General features: G+C 44.7%; 8 non-coding genes and 3 pseudogenes across 8 annotated transcripts; all 11 read right to left on the bottom strand.

Annotated features, from left to right (window-relative positions):
* Positions 1–235: 235 nt before the first annotated feature.
* Positions 236–426, bottom strand: LOC141178213 (U2 spliceosomal RNA). Its single transcript, XR_012254519.1, has one exon. It is a non-coding gene; the product is annotated as a U2 spliceosomal RNA (small nuclear RNA).
* A 1,115-nt stretch (positions 427–1,541) lies between these two features.
* LOC141177890 (U2 spliceosomal RNA) lies at positions 1,542–1,725 on the bottom strand. Its single transcript, XR_012254414.1, has one exon. It is a non-coding gene; the product is annotated as a U2 spliceosomal RNA (small nuclear RNA).
* A 799-nt stretch (positions 1,726–2,524) lies between these two features.
* On the bottom strand, positions 2,525–2,616 carry LOC141178130 (U2 spliceosomal RNA; annotated as a pseudogene).
* A 1,115-nt stretch (positions 2,617–3,731) lies between these two features.
* Positions 3,732–3,922, bottom strand: LOC141178212 (U2 spliceosomal RNA). Its single transcript, XR_012254518.1, has one exon. It is a non-coding gene; the product is annotated as a U2 spliceosomal RNA (small nuclear RNA).
* Positions 3,923–5,037: 1,115 nt separating this feature from the next.
* On the bottom strand, positions 5,038–5,228 carry LOC141178211 (U2 spliceosomal RNA). Its single transcript, XR_012254517.1, has one exon. It is a non-coding gene; the product is annotated as a U2 spliceosomal RNA (small nuclear RNA).
* A 1,112-nt stretch (positions 5,229–6,340) lies between these two features.
* LOC141178210 (U2 spliceosomal RNA) lies at positions 6,341–6,531 on the bottom strand. Its single transcript, XR_012254516.1, has one exon. It is a non-coding gene; the product is annotated as a U2 spliceosomal RNA (small nuclear RNA).
* A 1,112-nt stretch (positions 6,532–7,643) lies between these two features.
* Positions 7,644–7,834, bottom strand: LOC141178208 (U2 spliceosomal RNA). Its single transcript, XR_012254515.1, has one exon. It is a non-coding gene; the product is annotated as a U2 spliceosomal RNA (small nuclear RNA).
* A 1,114-nt stretch (positions 7,835–8,948) lies between these two features.
* LOC141177923 (U2 spliceosomal RNA) lies at positions 8,949–9,128 on the bottom strand (annotated as a pseudogene).
* A 794-nt stretch (positions 9,129–9,922) lies between these two features.
* Positions 9,923–10,014, bottom strand: LOC141178119 (U2 spliceosomal RNA; annotated as a pseudogene).
* A 1,115-nt stretch (positions 10,015–11,129) lies between these two features.
* On the bottom strand, positions 11,130–11,320 carry LOC141178207 (U2 spliceosomal RNA). The gene has a single exon (XR_012254514.1). It is a non-coding gene; the product is annotated as a U2 spliceosomal RNA (small nuclear RNA).
* Positions 11,321–12,435: 1,115 nt separating this feature from the next.
* On the bottom strand, positions 12,436–12,631 carry LOC141177989 (U2 spliceosomal RNA). The gene has a single exon (XR_012254468.1). It is a non-coding gene; the product is annotated as a U2 spliceosomal RNA (small nuclear RNA).
* Positions 12,632–14,448: the final 1,817 nt, after the last annotated feature.

Here is a 14,448-nt window from a genome sequence, read left to right as displayed (position 1 = left end):
AAAAGGGAGAGCTAGAAAGATAGCATTGCATCACATTACATGGCAATGCAATGCACAGTTGCTGAAGTTGAACCAAAATGAGCTTGTAATCTGGCTTCTGCAACTTTGAACATGAAAAATCCAATGAGGAGAAGAAAAGCAAAGCCAAAGAGTCCATCCCAAAATCCGACAAACAAGCAAAATGAACAAAAAACATTGAATTCAATTCTTTCTGATTTTAGAAACTGCATTAAAGAAGGGGTGCACCGGTCCTGGAGATACTGCAATACCAGGTCAATGCGTGGAGTGGACAGAGCAAGCTCTTTTTCCATCTCCCTGTTCTAAAAATCCATTTAATATATGGTCCCCAGATAGGGGACGTATCAGATATTAAACTGATAAGAACAGATACTACACTTGATCTTAGCCAAAAGGCCGAGAAGCGATAACCAGAATTGGTTTCAAACTACGGAGCCACCCAAGGATCCTGAAAAGTCCATTTGTGGAGATGAGCTCCTGGACTCCCGTTAAGAAGACATGTTGTCAACCTCTAGATCCCTTACATGCCTGCACTTTTCGGCTTGCTGCTGCTGCAATCCACGCGTTTTAGATCTGCATAACTCCACCTCTTTAAACACAGCACCTTCACCCCCTGCTGTTCCCACCCGCCTCAACACCGTTGGAAGGGAGGAGAACCAATTAAGGCGGGGGGTGGGGTGGAACGAGCAGCTGTCTACCCTTAGCAGGAGGGCTCCTGATTACATACCTCTCCTGCTGCTGCTGCTGCTGGCTGTCCAGCAGCAGACTGAAGGTGGCTGCTGCTGTGCACAGGTATATAAAGGCTCAGAGCCTATTATGACACGCGCAGCCAGCGTTCCATTGCCACATTCCATCTACTGCAGGCAGGATACCTGGCTGGCTGAATGTCGCTGAGAAGCTCACAGAGACGGCCATAAGCAACAGTTTAACAGAATGCCACAGACTAATCAACCAAACTTTTTGGGTTGGGTTCTCTTTTATAGTCTGCAGGCATTAAATGAAAGAAGTCAGTGTTCCAGCAGAAGGAGACAACGTTTCAGAAAAGGCATTGTAGCAAACCAAAAAAGAAATTTTAAGCGCAGCAGAGTAACCAGCGCACATACCTGTTAGCTCAGGTGAGTTTAAAAGGCTGCTGTTGATAACAAGGGCATTTGCTAAATAGATGGTGTGTGTGCAACAATATACTGAAAGGTCAATTATATTGTGCAGCTTATCTCACCACCTGTAGTTATTTAGGTGAAAGCTCCAAAATGCTTGCCTAATATGTCTGTTTATCCAAAAGGAAGTAAAAAGGGAGAGCTAGAAAGATAGCATTGCATCACATTACATGGCAATGCAATGCACAGTTGCTGAAGTTGAACCAAAATGAGCTTGTAATCTGGCTTCTGCAACTTTGAACATGAAAAATCCAATGAGGAGAAGAAAAGCAAAGCCAAAGAGTCCATCCCAAAATCCGACAAACAAGCAAAATGAACAAAAAACATTGAATTCAATTCTTTCTGATTTTAGAAACTGCATTAAAGAAGGGGTGCACCGGTCCTGGAGATACTGCAATACCAGGTCAATGCGTGGAGTGGACAGAGCAAGCTCTTTTTCCATCTCCCTGTTCTAAAAATCCATTTAATATATGGTCCCCAGATAGGGGACGTATCAGATATTAAACTGATAAGAACAGATTTTTTTTTTTTTTTTTATCGAAAGCCCGAATTCGTGTACAAAACCCGAGTGCGCTTAAAAAAGTGACAAGTGCCACAAAAAAAAGTGCACTAGGATGCTGGTCTTCTTGAAACCCTCTCCAAAAGGAGAAGGGTCCCCCAAACCATTCCCCGTCCCTCCGAGCCAGAAGGCCACAGCGAGGAACAGGGACAAATAGCCACCTCCAGCCGGAGCCAGAGGCGACCCAATCTTACCCCCAGCACCTGCCCGAGTTCTCACCCGAGCAAGGCACTGGGAGCCAAAGACTGTGCTCCCCTCCCGGAAGAGGGGAGCCAGCAACGCTCTCCTCCCGAAAGAGGAGAGCCAGTGGGGTTCAGGGGGGAGCGGAACCTGATGGCCACACACTCCCCCCCTAGACCTGCCAAGAGAGGAACCCGTAAGGGAACCGCATCCCGACAAAATCCTAGTAAGGACGGGGACACACGTGAAAAAGTGGACACACAGTGACAAAAAAAAATTAAATAAATAGTGAAGGTTTCACAGTATAATACTGCCCGGACCTTCGACCGGGAATTGAAAAATTCCCCATCCTAAGGCCAGAAGGCCCGGAATAAGGGTGTGTGTGAAGAAAGAAATATTGAAGTGCTAGTGCAAATGTGCCATAAACTCAAGTGGGGTTCCCAATCCCAGTGAGTTAAGGCACCCCAGGGTCACCACTCCTGGGGCACTTCACACTTCGGGCTTTCGATCTTCCCCGGCCCAATGGCGTCGATCCTGGGGGGCCATGCTTTCCACCAGATGACTATATTAGCCACCTGGCGTACTAACAAGCGCCTAAACCCCAGTGTGCATAATGTATCAATCTACTAGGGCGGCCAACATCCAAAACCGCCTTTTCGAAAGATACTACACTTGATCTTAGCCAAAAGGCCGAGAAGCGATAACCAGAATTGGTTTCAAACTACGGAGCCACCCAAGGATCCTGAAAAGTCCATTTGTGGAGATGAGCTCCTGGACTCCCGTTAAGAAGACATGTTGTCAACCTCTAGATCCCTTACATGCCTGCACTTTTCGGCTTGCTGCTACTGCAATCCACGCGTTTTAGATCTGCATAACTCCACCTCTTTAAACACAGCACCTTCACCCCCTGCTGTTCCCACCCGCCTCAACACCGTTGGAAGGGAGGAGAACCAATTAAGGCGGGGGGTGGGGTGGAACGAGCAGCTGTCTACCCTTAGCAGGAGGGCTCCTGATTACATACCTCTCCTGCTGCTGCTGCTGCTGGCTGTCCAGCAGCAGACTGAAGGTGGCTGCTGCTGTGCACAGGTATATAAAGGCTCAGAGCCTATTATGACACGCGCAGCCAGCGTTCCATTGCCACATTCCATCTACTGCAGGCAGGATACCTGGCTGGCTGAATGTCGCTGAGAAGCTCACAGAGACCGCCATAAGCAACAGTTTAACAGAATGCCACAGACTAATCAACCAAACTTTTTGGGTTGGGTTCTCTTTTATAGTCTGCAGGCATTAAATGAAAGAAGTCAGTGTTCCAGCAGAAGGAGACAACGTTTCAGAAAAGGCATTGTAGCAAACCAAAAAAGAAATTTTAAGCGCAGCAGAGTAACCAGCGCACATACCTGTTAGCTCAGGTGAGTTTAAAAGGCTGCTGTTGATAACAAGGGCATTTGCTAAATAGATGGTGTGTGTGCAACAATATACTGAAAGGTCAATTATATTGTGCAGCTTATCTCACCACCTGTAGTTATTTAGGTGAAAGCTTCAAAATGCTTGCCTAATATGTCTGTTTATCCAAAAGGAAGTAAAAAGGGAGAGCTAGAAAGATAGCATTGCATCACATTACATGGCAATGCAATGCACAGTTGCTGAAGTTGAACCAAAATGAGCTTGTAATCTGGCTTCTGCAACTTTGAACATGAAAAATCCAATGAGGAGAAGAAAAGCAAAGCCAAAGAGTCCATCCCAAAATCCGACAAACAAGCAAAATGAACAAAAAACATTGAATTCAATTCTTTCTGATTTTAGAAACTGCATTAAAGAAGGGGTGCACCGGTCCTGGAGATACTGCAATACCAGGTCAATGCGTGGAGTGGACAGAGCAAGCTCTTTTTCCATCTCCCTGTTCTAAAAATCCATTTAATATATGGTCCCCAGATAGGGGACGTATCAGATATTAAACTGATAAGAACAGATACTACACTTGATCTTAGCCAAAAGGCCGAGAAGCGATAACCAGAATTGGTTTCAAACTACGGAGCCACCCAAGGATCCTGAAAAGTCCATTTGTGGAGATGAGCTCCTGGACTCCCGTTAAGAAGACATGTTGTCAACCTCTAGATCCCTTACATGCCTGCACTTTTCGGCTTGCTGCTGCTGCAATCCACGCGTTTTAGATCTGCATAACTCCACCTCTTTAAACACAGCACCTTCACCCCCTGCTGTTCCCACCCGCCTCAACACCGTTGGAAGGGAGGAGAACCAATTAAGGCGGGGGGTGGGGTGGAACGAGCAGCTGTCTACCCTTAGCAGGAGGGCTCCTGATTACATACCTCTCCTGCTGCTGCTGCTGCTGGCTGTCCAGCAGCAGACTGAAGGTGGCTGCTGCTGTGCACAGGTATATAAAGGCTCAGAGCCTATTATGACACGCGCAGCCAGCGTTCCATTGCCACATTCCATCTACTGCAGGCAGGATACCTGGCTGGCTGAATGTCGCTGAGAAGCTCACAGAGACCGCCATAAGCAACAGTTTAACAGAATGCCACAGACTAATCAACCAAACTTTTTGGGTTGGGTTCTCTTTTATAGTCTGCAGGCATTAAATGAAAGAAGTCAGTGTTCCAGCAGAAGGAGACAACGTTTCAGAAAAGGCATTGTAGCAAACCAAAAAAGAAATTTTAAGCGCAGCAGAGTAACCAGCGCACATACCTGTTAGCTCAGGTGAGTTTAAAAGGCTGCTGTTGATAACAAGGGCATTTGCTAAATAGATGGTGTGTGTGCAACAATATACTGAAAGGTCAATTATATTGTGCAGCTTATCTCACCACCTGTAGTTATTTAGGTGAAAGCTCCAAAATGCTTGCCTAATATGTCTGTTTATCCAAAAGGAAGTAAAAAGGGAGAGCTAGAAAGATAGCATTGCATCACATTACATGGCAATGCAATGCACAGTTGCTGAAGTTGAACCAAAATGAGCTTGTAATCTGGCTTCTGCAACTTTGAACATGAAAAATCCAATGAGGAGAAGAAAAGCAAAGCCAAAGAGTCCATCCCAAAATCCGACAAACAAGCAAAATGAACAAAAAACATTGAATTCAATTCTTTCTGATTTTAGAAACTGCATTAAAGAAGGGGTGCACCGGTCCTGGAGATACTGCAATACCAGGTCAATGCGTGGAGTGGACAGAGCAAGCTCTTTTTCCATCTCCCTGTTCTAAAAATCCATTTAATATATGGTCCCCAGATAGGGGACGTATCAGATATTAAACTGATAAGAACAGATACTACACTTGATCTTAGCCAAAAGGCCGAGAAGCGATAACCAGAATTGGTTTCAAACTACGGAGCCACCCAAGGATCCTGAAAAGTCCATTTGTGGAGATGAGCTCCTGGACTCCCGTTAAGAAGACATGTTGTCAACCTCTAGATCCCTTACATGCCTGCACTTTTCGGCTTGCTGCTGCTGCAATCCACGCGTTTTAGATCTGCATAACTCCACCTCTTTAAACACAGCACCTTCACCCCCTGCTGTTCCCACCCGCCTCAACACCGTTGGAAGGGAGGAGAACCAATTAAGGCGGGGGGTGGGGTGGAACGAGCAGCTGTCTACCCTTAGCAGGAGGGCTCCTGATTACATACCTCTCCTGCTGCTGCTGCTGGCTGTCCAGCAGCAGACTGAAGGTGGCTGCTGCTGTGCACAGGTATATAAAGGCTCAGAGCCTATTATGACACGCGCAGCCAGCGCTCCATTGCCACATTCCATCTACTGCAGGCAGGATACCTGGCTGGCTGAATGTCGCTGAGAAGCTCACAGAGACCGCCATAAGCAACAGTTTAACAGAATGCCACAGACTAATCAACCAAACTTTTTGGGTTGGGTTCTCTTTTATAGTCTGCAGGCATTAAATGAAAGAAGTCAGTGTTCCAGCAGAAGGAGACAACGTTTCAGAAAAGGCATTGTAGCAAACCAAAAAATAAATTTTAAGCGCAGCAGAGTAACCAGCGCACATACCTGTTAGCTCAGGTGAGTTTAAAAGGCTGCTGTTGATAACAAGGGCATTTGCTAAATAGATGGTGTGTGTGCAACAATATACTGAAAGGTCAATTATATTGTGCAGCTTATCTCACCACCTGTAGTTATTTAGGTGAAAGCTCCAAAATGCTTGCCTAATATGTCTGTTTATCCAAAAAGAAGTAAAAAGGGAGAGCTAGAAAGATAGCATTGCATCACATTACATGGCAATGCAATGCACAATTGCTGAAGTTGAACCAAAATGAGCTTGTAATCTGGCTTCTGCAACTTTGAACATGAAAAATCCAATGAGGAGAAGAAAAGCAAAGCCAAAGAGTCCATCCCAAAATCCGACAAACAAGCAAAATGAACAAAAAACATTGAATTCAATTCTTTCTGATTTTAGAAACTGCATTAAAGAAGGGGTGCACCGGTCCTGGAGATACTGCAATACCAGGTCAATGCGTGGAGTGGACAGAGCAAGCTCTTTTTCCATCTCCCTGTTCTAAAAATCCATTTAATATATGGTCCCCAGATAGGGGACGTATCAGATATTAAACTGATAAGAACAGATACTACACTTGATCTTAGCCAAAAGGCCGAGAAGCGATAACCAGAATTGGTTTCAAACTACGGAGCCACCCAAGGATCCTGAAAAGTCCATTTGTGGAGATGAGCTCCTGGACTCCCGTTAAGAAGACATGTTGTCAACCTCTAGATCCCTTACATGCCTGCACTTTTCGGCTTGCTGCTGCTGCAATCCACGCGTTTTAGATCTGCATAACTCCACCTCTTTAAACACAGCACCTTCACCCCCTGCTGTTCCCACCCGCCTCAACACCGTTGGAAGGGAGGAGAACCAATTAAGGCGGGGGGTGGGGTGGAACGAGCAGCTGTCTACCCTTAGCAGGAGGGCTCCTGATTACATACCTCTCCTGCTGCTGCTGCTGGCTGTCCAGCAGCAGACTGAAGGTGGCTGCTGCTGTGCACAGGTATATAAAGGCTCAGAGCCTATTATGACACGCGCAGCCAGCGCTCCATTGCCACATTCCATCTACTGCAGGCAGGATACCTGGCTGGCTGAATGTCGCTGAGAAGCTCACAGAGACCGCCATAAGCAACAGTTTAACAGAATGCCACAGACTAATCAACCAAACTTTTTGGGTTGGGTTCTCTTTTATAGTCTGCAGGCATTAAATGAAAGAAGTCAGTGTTCCAGCAGAAGGAGACAACGTTTCAGAAAAGGCATTGTAGCAAACCAAAAAAGAAATTTTAAGCGCAGCAGAGTAACCAGCGCACATACCTGTTAGCTCAGGTGAGTTTAAAAGGCTGCTGTTGATAACAAGGGCATTTGCTAAATAGATGGTGTGTGTGCAACAATATACTGAAAGGTCAATTATATTGTGCAGCTTATCTCACCACCTGTAGTTATTTAGGTGAAAGCTCCAAAATGCTTGCCTAATATGTCTGTTTATCCAAAAGGAAGTAAAAAGGGAGAGCTAGAAAGATAGCATTGCATCACATTACATGGCAATGCAATGCACAATTGCTGAAGTTGAACCAAAATGAGCTTGTAATCTGGCTTCTGCAACTTTGAACATGAAAAATCCAATGAGGAGAAGAAAAGCAAAGCCAAAGAGTCCATCCCAAAATCCGACAAACAAGCAAAATGAACAAAAAACATTGAATTCAATTCTTTCTGATTTTAGAAACTGCATTAAAGAAGGGGTGCACCGGTCCTGGAGATACTGCAATACCAGGTCAATGCGTGGAGTGGACAGAGCAAGCTCTTTTTCCATCTCCCTGTTCTAAAAATCCATTTAATATATGGTCCCCAGATAGGGGACGTATCAGATATTAAACTGATAAGAACAGATACTACACTTGATCTTAGCCAAAAGGCCGAGAAGCGATAACCAGAATTGGTTTCAAACTACGGAGCCACCCAAGGATCCTGAAAAGTCCATTTGTGGAGATGAGCTCCTGGACTCCCGTTAAGAAGACATGTTGTCAACCTCTAGATCCCTTACATGCCTGCACTTTTCGGCTTGCTGCTGCTGCAATCCACGCGTTTTAGATCTGCATAACTCCACCTCTTTAAACACAGCACCTTCACCCCCTGCTGTTCCCACCCGCCTCAACACCGTTGGAAGGGAGGAGAACCAATTAAGGCGGGGGGTGGGGTGGAACGAGCAGCTGTCTACCCTTAGCAGGAGGGCTCCTGATTACATACCTCTCCTGCTGCTGCTGCTGCTGGCTGTCCAGCAGCAGACTGAAGGTGGCTGCTGCTGTGCACAGGTATATAAAGGCTCAGAGCCTATTATGACTCGCGCAGCCAGCGTTCCATTGCCACATTCCATCTACTGCAGGCAGGATACCTGGCTGGCTGAATGTCGCTGAGAAGCTCACAGAGACCGCCATAACAACAGTTTAACAGAATGCCACAGACTAATCAACCAAACTTTTTGGGTTGGGTTCTCTTTTATAGTCTGCAGGCATTAAATGAAAGAAGTCAGTGTTCCAGCAGAAGGAGACAACGTTTCAGAAAAGGCATTGTAGCAAACCAAAAAAGAAATTTTAAGCGCAGCAGAGTAACCAGCGCACATACCTGTTAGCTCAGGTGAGTTTAAAAGGCTGCTGTTGATAACAAGGGTATTTGCTAAATAGATGGTGTGTGTGCAACAATATACTGAAAGGTCAATTATATTGTGCAGCTTATCTCACCACCTGTAGTTATTTAGGTGAAAGCTCCAAAATGCTTGCCTAATATGTCTGTTTATCCAAAAGGAAGTAAAAAGGGAGAGCTAGAAAGATAGCATTGCATCACATTACATGGCAATGCAATGCACAGTTGCTGAAGTTGAACCAAAATGAGCTTGTAATCTGGCTTCTGCAACTTTGAACATGAAAAATCCAATGAGGAGAAGAAAAGCAAAGCCAAAGAGTCCATCCCAAAATCCGACAAACAAGCAAAATGAACAAAAAACATTGAATTCAATTCTTTCTGATTTTAGAAACTGCATTAAAGAAGGGGTGCACCGGTCCTGGAGATACTGCAATACCAGGTCAATGCGTGGAGTGGACAGAGCAAGCTCTTTTTCCATCTCCCTGTTCTAAAAATCCATTTAATATATGGTCCCCAGATAGGGGACGTATCAGATATTAAACTGATAAGAACAGATTTTTTTTTTTTCTTTGAAAGCCCGAATTCGTGTACAAAACCCGAGTGCGCTTAAAAAAGTGACAAGTGCCACAAAAAAAGTGCACTAGGATGCTGGTCTTCTTGAAACCCTCTCCAAAAGGAGAAGGGTCCCCCAAACCATTCCCCGTCCCTCCGAGCCAAAAGGCCACAGCGAGGAACAGGGACAAAAAGCCACCTCCAGCCGAAGCCAGAGGCGACCCAATCTTACCCCCAGCACCTGCCCGAGTTCTCACCCGAGCAAGGCACTGGGAGCCAAAGACTGTGCTCCGCTCCCGGAAGAGGGGAGCCAACAACGCTCTCCTCCCAAAAGAGGAGAGCCAGGGGGGTTCAGGGGGGAGCGGAACCTGATGGCCACACACTCCCCCCCTAGACCTGCCAAGAGAGGAACCCGTAAGGGAACCGCATCCCGACAAAATCCTAGTAGGACGTGACACACGTGAATAAGTGGACACACAGTGACAAAGAAATTAAATAAATAGTGAAGGTTTCACAGTATAATACTGCCCGGACCTTCGACCGGGAATTGAAAAATTCCCCATCCTAAGGCCAGAAGGCCCGGAATAAGGGTGTGTGCGAAGAAAGAAAATTTGAAGTGCTTGTGCAAATGTGCCATAAACTCAAGTGGGGTTCCCAATCCCAGTGAGTTAAGGCACCCCAGGGTCACCACTCCTGGGGCACTTCACACTTCGGGCTTTCGATCTTTCCCGGCCCAATGGCGTCGATCCTGGGGGGCCATGCTTTCCAACAGATGACTATATTAGCCAGCTGGCGTACTAACAAGCGCCTAAACCCCAGTGTGCATAATGTATCAATCTACTAGGGCGGCCAACATCCAAAACCGCCTTTTCGAAAGATACTACACTTGATCTTAGCCAAAAGGCCGAGAAGCGATAACCAGAATTGGTTTCAAACTACGGAGCCACCCAAGGATCCTGAAAAGTCCATTTGTGGAGATGAGCTCCTGGACTCCCGTTAAGAAGACATGTTGTCAACCTCTAGATCCCTTACATGCCTGCACTTTTCGGCTTGCTGCTGCTGCAATCCACGCGTTTTAGATCTGCATAACTCCACCTCTTTAAACACAGCACCTTCACCCCCTGCTGTTCCCACCCGCCTCAACACCGTTGGAAGGGAGGAGAACCAATTAAGGCGGGGGGTGGGGTGGAACGAGCAGCTGTCTACCCTTAGCAGGAGGGCTCCTGATTACATACCTCTCCTGCTGCTGCTGCTGCTGGCTGTCCAGCAGCAGACTGAAGGTGGCTGCTGCTGTGCACAGGTATATAAAGGCTCAGAGCCTATTATGACACGCGCAGCCAGCGTTCCATTGCCACATTCCATCTACTGCAGGCAGGATACCTGGCTGGCTGAATGTCGCTGAGAAGCTCACAGAGACCGCCATAAGCAACAGTTTAACAGAATGCCACAGACTAATCAACCAAACTTTTTGGGTTGGGTTCTCTTTTATAGTCTGCAGGCATTAAATGAAAGAAGTCAGTGTTCCAGCCGAGGGAGACAACGTTTCAGAAAAGGCATTGTAGCAAACCAAAAAAGAAATTTTAAGCGCAGCAGAGTAACCAGCGCACATACCTGTTAGCTCAGGTGAGTTTAAAAGGCTGCTGTTGATAACAAGGGCATTTGCTAAATAGATGGTGTGTGTGCAACAATATACTGAAAGGTCAATTATATTGTGCAGCTTATCTCACCACCTGTAGTTATTTAGGTGAAAGCTCCAAAATGCTTGCCTAATATGTCTGTTTATCCAAAAGGAAGTAAAAAGGGAGAGCTAGAAAGATAGCATTGCATCACATTACATGGCAATGCAATGCACAGTTGCTGAAGTTGAACCAAAATGAGCTTGTAATCTGGCTTCTGCAACTTTGAACATGAAAAATCCAATGAGGAGAAGAAAAGCAAAGCCAAAGAGTCGATCCCAAAATCCGACAAACAAGCAAAATGAACAAAAAACAATGAATTCAATTCTTTCTGATTTTAGAAACTGCATTAAAGAAGGGGTGCACCGGTCCTGGAGATACTGCAATACCAGGTCAATGCGTGGAGTGGACAGAGCAAGCTCTTTTTCCATCTCCCTGTTCTAAAAATCCATTTAATATATGGTCCCCAGATAGGGGACGTATCAGATATTAAACTGATAAGAACAGATACTACACTTGATCTTAGCCAAAAGGCCGAGAAGCGATAACCAGAATTGGTTTCAAACTACGGAGCCACCCAAGGATCCTGAAAAGTCCATTTGTGGAGATGAGCTCCTGGACTCCCGTTAAGAAGACATGTTGTCAACCTCTAGATCCCTTACATGCCTGCACTTTTCGGCTTGCTGCTGCTGCAATCCACGCGTTTTAGATCTGCATAACTCCACCTCTTTAAACACAGCACCTTCACCCCCTGCTGTTCCCACCCGCCTCAACACCGTTGGAAGGGAGGAGAACCAATTAAGGCGGGGGGTGGGGTGGAACGAGCAGCTGTCTACCCTTAGCAGGAGGGCTCCTGATTACATACCTCTCCTGCTGCTGCTGCTGCTGGCTGTCCAGCAGCAGACTGAAGGTGGCTGCTGCTGTGCACAGGTATATAAAGGCTCAGAGCCTATTATGACACGCGCAGCCAGCGTTCCATTGCCACATTCCATCTACTGCAGGCAGGATACCTGGCTGGCTGAATGTCGCTGAGAAGCTCACAGAGACCGCCATAAGCAACAGTTTAACAGAATGCCACAGACTAATCAACCAAACTTTTTGGGTTGGGTTCTCTTTTATAGTCTGCAGGCATTAAATGAAAGAAGTCAGTGTTCCAGCAGAAGGAGACAACGTTTCAGAAAAGGCATTGTAGCAAACCAAAAAAGAAATTTTAAGCGCAGCAGAGTAACCAGCGCACATACCTGTTAGCTCAGGTGAGTTTAAAAGGCTGCTGTTGATAACAAGGGCATTTGCTAAATAGATGGTGTGTGTGCAACAATATACTGAAAGGTCAATTATATTGTGCAGCTTATCTCACCACCTGTAGTTATTTAGGTGAAAGCTCCAAAATGCTTGCCTAATATGTCTGTTTATCCAAAAGGAAGTAAAAAGGGAGAGCTAGAAAGATAGCATTGCATCACATTACATGGCAATGCAATGCACAGTTGCTGAAGTTGAACCAAAATGAGCTTGTAATCTGGCTTCTGCAACTTTGAACATGAAAAATCCAATGAGGAGAAGAAAAGCAAAGCCAAAGAGTCCATCCCAAAATCCGACAAACAAGCAAAATGAACAAAAAACATTGAATTCAATTCTTTCTGATTTTAGAAACTGCATTAAAGAAGGGGTGCACCGGTCCTGTAGATACTGCAATACCAGGTCAATGCGTGGAGTGGACAGAGCAAGCTCTTTTTCCATCTCCCTGTTCTAAAAATCCATTTAATATATGGTCCCCAGATAGGGGACGTATCAGATATTAAACTGATAAGAACAGATTTTTTTTTTTTTTTTTTTTTTTTCTTTTTAACCAAATCAGATAGGCCGGAGCATAAGCTCAATCAAATCGACTTACAAAAGCCTTTCATTGACACTTAGCCTTTCATCACACTTGGTATATAATCAAAAATAAAACCAAACCTTATCATCAGGTACATTATACACTACTAATTAAACTTTACCAAAAACCTCCACTTTTTAAACTTCCAGATCCCTTCAGCATCTATAATACTTCCACGTTCCTGATCCCAGAGGTATATTACATACATACGTGACAGAATCAATCTCAAACATTCATTAACTGACATTTTCTTCCTTTTAAAAACTAACAAATTCCTCGCATCCCACAAACTTTCAATTACACACACCACCAACAACCATAAAATCCTATCCTTAATTCTACTACATGCACCCATCCCAAACATAGCAAGTTTCCAATTAACATACTTTACACCCACCAATTCCTTGCAAAGTCCCCCTATACCCTTCCATACATCATATGCAAAATCACAATCCCATACCATATGTCTAACATGCTCTCTCAAACCACATCCATCCCTCGGGCATACCTCAGATTTAACTAAATCCCTCTTCTTTTGCACATCTCTAACAGGCAAAATGTCATGCAATATCATCCAAGCGATATCTCTCTGTCTGTTAGTCACACCATCTATACTTAATTTTCTCCACATCTCGGTTACTTCCTCCCCTCTCAACCCATTGATATTACATACCACCTCACGCTCACGCACCATCCTAATGACTTTCTTCTTTTGCCTAAAATCACTCATGTTAACGGACAACAAATCATACTTCCTTACAAATTTCTCAACACAACCATACCATACAGGACACTTAAAAGCAACAGGCACTCTAGCATCCCTTTTGACCCACTTTAAGCCATAAAGCATCCATCCAGCCGAATACTTCATCATATAAGCACACTTATTACTTTTCCCTAGAACCACCACCACCATTTTCACGTAACTAATCCCTAAAAAGAAATCAATATTTGGAAAATCCAAACCACCATTTACACATAACTTATAGACATATTCCCGTTTCAATTTCTCCATGCGACTTCCCCAAAGAAAATTAAAGATGAATTTCTCAGTTTTCCTAATTTTCTTAAAAGCAGCAGGATATACATTCGCAACAAACAACAAAATAGGCAAAATAACCGCCTTAATAATCAGAACTTTCCCAGTCAGAGTTAATTCTCTCATTCGCCAAAAAATCAACTTGCGCACCACTCTCACCCCACAATCTTCCCAACTCTCATTTCCTTTCAAATCATCATTAAACTTAATCCCAAGCACCTTTATTGCACCATCCTCACACCTCACACCATCCATCCGTACATTCCTCTCACCAAAACATTTAAAGGAACTCTTAGTCCAATTGACCTTAAAAGCTGAGACACTACAAAACAAACTTAATATCAACCTTGCCCTACTCATCGCAGCCATATTCCCACTCACAATCACTACATCATCCATGTAACCTAGAATTCTCACATCCTTTCCATTACTCCCAGGAATCATCACACCTCTCATAACCTTATCCTTCCTAACCATACACATCAACACTTCAATCACACTAATAAACAAAAAAGGGGACATAGGGCACCCCTGACGCACTCCTGATTTAATTCTCACTTTCTCACTCAACCACCCATTCACCAAAAATTCACTTGAAACATTACAATACAAACTCCTAACACAGTTTACAAAATTCCTGGAATAACCCATCTTAGACAAAACCTTAAATATAAAGCTATGTGACACACGGTCAAAAGCTTTTTCAAAATCAACCGAAAACAACAAACATTTCTGCTTACGACTCATACAATCCCCAAT

This window comes from Phyllobates terribilis, unplaced genomic scaffold (assembly GCF_046119375.1).
Source record: "Phyllobates terribilis strain yellow unplaced genomic scaffold, ASM4611937v1 Scaffold_27__1_contigs__length_16484149, whole genome shotgun sequence".
Taxonomy (NCBI): Eukaryota; Metazoa; Chordata; class Amphibia; order Anura; family Dendrobatidae; genus Phyllobates; species Phyllobates terribilis.
The sequence above is the reverse complement of the archived record's forward strand: the minus strand, read 5'-3'. Positions and strand labels throughout refer to the sequence as shown.